General features: G+C 38.9%; 1 long non-coding RNA gene across 1 annotated transcript; it reads left to right on the top strand.

Moving 5' to 3' along the window:
• Positions 1–2247: 2247 nt before the first annotated feature.
• On the top strand, positions 2248–4557 carry LOC140931396 (uncharacterized). Its single transcript, XR_012164959.1, has 2 exons — positions 2248–2785; positions 4151–4557. It is a non-coding gene; the product is annotated as an uncharacterized lncRNA (long non-coding RNA).
• The last annotated feature ends 394 nt before the right edge of the window (positions 4558–4951 follow it).

Genomic DNA, 4951 nt, shown 5'->3' with positions numbered 1-4951 from the left:
TCACAAAGATGCAGAATTGGTAAACACCGTAGAAAAATTCGGGAAAACTGAATCCATTGGAATACAAAGTGAAGGGTCAGATACTTGCTAATCTGTGAAAGAATTTGTGAATGTCAGACGCAATGGACAGCGATACAAAGTTGAACTTCCGTTTAAGGATGATTGTTTACTTATTCCCGACAACCACAATCTCTGTTACAACCGCCTGAAATCTATGCAGTTCAATTTGAGCAAGACTCCAGGACCCAGTTGTTCGAAGGCCGATTAGTGTTAACCCTGGGTTAAATTGTAGCCCAATTTTCTATTTCTTTTGTTCAAAAGCATTTTTTAGGATAATTTACTCGATTCTTTTTAGAGGATCAAATTATCAAATTGTGGACATAAAGAATCAAACTGAATTTGCTTTTTAAGCTTTCATATCTGAATAGAAATTTGCACTAACCCTGGGTTATTTCAACCCTGCTTTGAACAACCCAGCCCAGACATATCACGCGAATATGAGATCATAATTCAAGAGTAACTGGCAGCAGGAATCATTAAGAAGATACCCAATCAGTTATCTGAAGAGATGAATAAGGAAGACGTAAATTATTTGCCGCACCATGCAGTTATTCGAAAGAATAGAGAAACCACGAAACTCCGTATAGTTTATGATGGGTCTGGAGGTCGTAAGGACAGCAGCTTTCCCTCAATAGGGAACAGTTAAGAACCACGACGATAACTTTGTCGACAAAGACGGGAAGTGAGATACTGTGCACTACGCATGCGCAGCCAGCAAATTTCTTCGTCGTGGTGTCGTCGATGACACCAAACAAAGTAGAATCACGTCGTCCTACAATCCACAAGCTTCTGCCGGTATAAATTCTTGTTTTTAAGCGATTTTTGAAGTCCTTTGCGTTTGTTTATCCTCGTAAATCCAGGTATCCTTTCTTTTTCACCTCACAAGCGTTGTTGATTGAAAATTCGACTAATGAATTGTTTTTACTTCGAAGAATGACTACAGCTGTAGAGGCTGAGCGTGCGAACTCGTAAGTGATAAATTTAGTTGCACGTATTTAGGAAAGGCAAATCATATATCTTTAATACAAAGGAAATAAAGTTTACTTGGAAAACAGCTTTCGCATCGGATTGTCTCTTTTTCCAAATGTAAATTCTGAGGGACATTCGGACTCGGTCATCCGCTCATTCAGGTTGATAGTTGATAAAGCTTCGTACGGAAAGCAGCGATTTTTCCGTTCGAAAAGGTCAGACAACACTAAAAATTCTTCATCGTCAATGAACGGAGACGTACGACTTAACAAATAAGATGTTTCATCGTTTTAAAAGAGGCCATTGGGAAGAAATTTTGTTGCGAACGAACATCACAGTGTTACATTTTTGTTCACATTCAGTGTCGTCGACTGCATCTTTAAGTTTCCTTTTTCCCGCCGAAACTGACGTTCTCGTTCCAGTCCTTTCCCAGTCAACAGACGTCGTTGTGGTTCTTAAGTTCCCTGATGACTGTCTTGCAACTGGCCCGGATTACATATACGGCAACTGGCAGATGTACTTGTAAGAGTACGCTGGAATCGAATGCAATTGCTGCAGATATTGAGAAAGCGTTCTCAATGATTGGCATACAAGAGAATCAGAGAAACAAGCTTCGGTTCCTATGGTTGAAAGACCCTTATATTCTTATTCAGAGGGCATATAATTGTGTTTTTTGTAGACTTGTGTTTGGGCCGAGGCCTTCACCATCCATTCAAGGAGCCACTTTGACACATCACCTGGATGCCCATAGAGATTCACGTGCTGAGTTAGTTGAGTTCATAAAGAAATCACTTTATGTCGATGGCCTTTTGACCGGTGGTGACAACGTTCAAGAAGGATTTGAACTTTACAAGCCGGGATTCAAAGGAACTGATGGCCAAAGCAGCCTTTAACTTATGTAAGTGGAAATGAAATTTTAGGGAACTGCTTCAGCTCATCAACAATAAGGAGGAAAGTATAGCGCGAACGAAAACTGAAAAGGCAAATGAAGTAGTGGAGGAAGACGATGAATCTTTTATCTAGTTCTCTGTTGGACCAATCCGAACAGCAGATACACTAGTCAAGACTCTCGGGGTTTGTCGGAACACTGCAACAGATGAAATATCATTTGACTTTACTAAGCTGATTAAGTCTAAAAACACAATGCAAGACACCAAGAGATCACTGCTTCAATTAACACATAGCCAGAAATTCTAGACAGTTGGCGGCGTGAAATTTTGGTTTTGAATGTGGCGGATGGAAGCAGGGAAAGGCTCCTGACCTTATCTTGAATTCCCTGAGTACTGCGGACTTCATGACAATAATAGCATATGCTAACGATGTCTTTACTGATCAAATTCTCCAAGGTTGAAAAGAGTCTTCTGGGGCAATGCCTGACACGTCATAAATTCCCTCCAAAATCCCCCCTTTTTTCGAATTTTAGCCTTTTCTTGAATATATGAAGTACCTACCATTGTTATAGGAAATACCACTGACCACTATGACCTGTTAAACACGTTAAAGAAAATGGCGGCCTCAGTGAAATCAAAACAAAACGCTCGAAGGAGCATTTTTGCGGCAGTAATGGCTGTATCTCCTCGTTTCTCGTATTTCTGGAAAATACCTCCTTACACATTGAAAAGGCACCGTGTTAAAGGATGTTTTTGGAGTGGAAAACATCTGCATTGCGAAGTTTATTTTTTATCTTTCGGATACGACGGTGGAGTAGTGAATCGGTGCAACCGATTCCTTGTAGCAGAAGTAAGGGACCATGAAGGTAAGCCCTATTTTTAGGGATATTAAGAGGAAAGTGGTGGCTATTTTATGCGGTAAATTGTCAACAAAGGCACCATCTAAGACCCGTTTTTCGGCACGTGGTTTTCGATTAAAATACGGTTTTAACTTCACTTTATCTATTTTGATGATAAGAAAATGACTTTCGAGCGTTAATGCCACAAAATGCATAATACACATGTGCATCAACACGTGCTTCCCATTTAGTGTTGAGTGCCAAGTCTTTCCTTCAATCGTTTCGTCAAATTGCAAGCGGACGAGATCTAACTTCAGGTCTATTGTCTGATAATCCTAGAACGTTTAAGCCTTCTGAAAAGAATGGTCCGACACTTAATTGCTATCGAGGTAGAAGCAGACAACCAAGTGCCGGGTCATTCAAGTATCCCACTTGCAAGGATCACAACCAGTGGTTAACAGTAATCTACCTACGGGGCGTCCACGCCGGAATGCAGCAGTACGCGGAGAAATCCTTCGAAGAAACTCTTTTGAGATTTTGACTTTGAGATTATTTGAGGTGAGGGGTGTCAAAAGTGGGGAGTGTGAGAATCGTTTGATTGACACTTTTGACATGTTCGTGAACATTTTGTTATTCCTTTTATGGCGTGATAAATATATACCACGTGACTAGTTTTACATGTGCTTGTTCGGCATGTCTTCGAGTTAGGATTTGGTGGATTGTATTCGAGAATTGGAGAGTGAAATAATGACGATTTGTTACCGATATGTACCGGTTTCGAGGATTAAAGCGTTGAAATTACAACAAGCGAGTTGCCGTTTCTTACAAGGATGACGTGTCTGATTGAACAGTAGCTAACTATAAAATCAGGAATTCAAGGCAGATTACCGAAATCTTGGAAGAATCGTAAACTGGAAATAAGTGAGATTAGAAATAATAAGTAATTTGCCGGACGACATAGCGTTGATACTCAAGGACATTGATGAAGCACAGAGTCCTCTACTAAGTGTAGAGAATGAAGCTGCAGATGTCAGACTACTCTAAATGCAGCTAATACTCAGGCAATCGTCTAGCGCTCGACCAAACTGCTTTAACATTACTTTAAAGTAAAATTTTCACCATTATCATCACTGATCGCACCCTTAACTTTTGGTTCTCAGAAAATTCTTATAATTAGCTTGAAGTTTAGCACAACTACAAGGATTGCATCCGCATTCTTTTGATATAATAAAAACATTGCCGGACCCATCAAACACGTAACCTTTCTTTCAAAGAGATGTAAATGTTAGTGAACGATTGACAAAGAGCAGTGGCCGTAAGAGAATAGAATGCAACCATGGCCGAAATATACCAACAAGAACTGAACACGCTCTTAGGTATTGAATTTTTCAGTGAGTTTTACAGAGCTACCTGGAGGACGGTAGTTGGATCAAAAACTACGTCATTACCGGCATTACCTGATTTATGGTGCTAGCAAGGCTGACCTTGTTGTCATTGATTGCATTGATAATAGACGCTACATCTTATGATAAAATTAGCAAGGACGAACACCATCCACTATATTCTATCTTACCGACTGTAAATCACTCTTGTCACAGGCTTCGAAGGAAGACATTTCAGCAACCTTTTATAGTTAACACTAAGACTCCTGCTTTCTAAATAGGCCATCCATTAATTATAACTTAGCAATTTGATTCTACTTTAATTGTAACTTTTAATTTAATTTTAATTCTTGACTTTTGTAACTTTCGATAGGTATTTTATCGACTGCGGAATAAAGATTATTATTATGATTATTATTATTACTTTCTTCTACGAATTTCTATTTTCCTGTAGAGTAATTAACTTACTTTTGTAAAGAGTCTTTTGACCTCTTTTCCCCGTGATAATATTTTGAATGATCCAATCATATTTTATCTTATCAGGTACATTCAATATTTAGTATTTAGTATTTTGGTGGAATTCCCAACTCCTTTAATCTTTGTTTTCTTTCTTATTTGCGGAAACACTAAAAACTTAAAGATGTTTAAACTTCACCGGAAGTCAAGGAAGCCACGAAGTTTATAAAAAAAACCGCAACGCGTGATGGTTAAAACCACATCGCATAACGACGATCTAACCGTGACACTTAGTATAGGAACTGCACTACTTAATTATGTAACACCTTACATAGTAACAGAAGAAAAAAAAACA

The sequence above is a fragment of the Porites lutea genome, chromosome 3 (genome assembly GCF_958299795.1).
Source record: "Porites lutea chromosome 3, jaPorLute2.1, whole genome shotgun sequence".
Taxonomy (NCBI): Eukaryota; Metazoa; Cnidaria; class Anthozoa; order Scleractinia; family Poritidae; genus Porites; species Porites lutea.
This window is presented reverse-complemented; position numbering and strand designations above follow the sequence as displayed.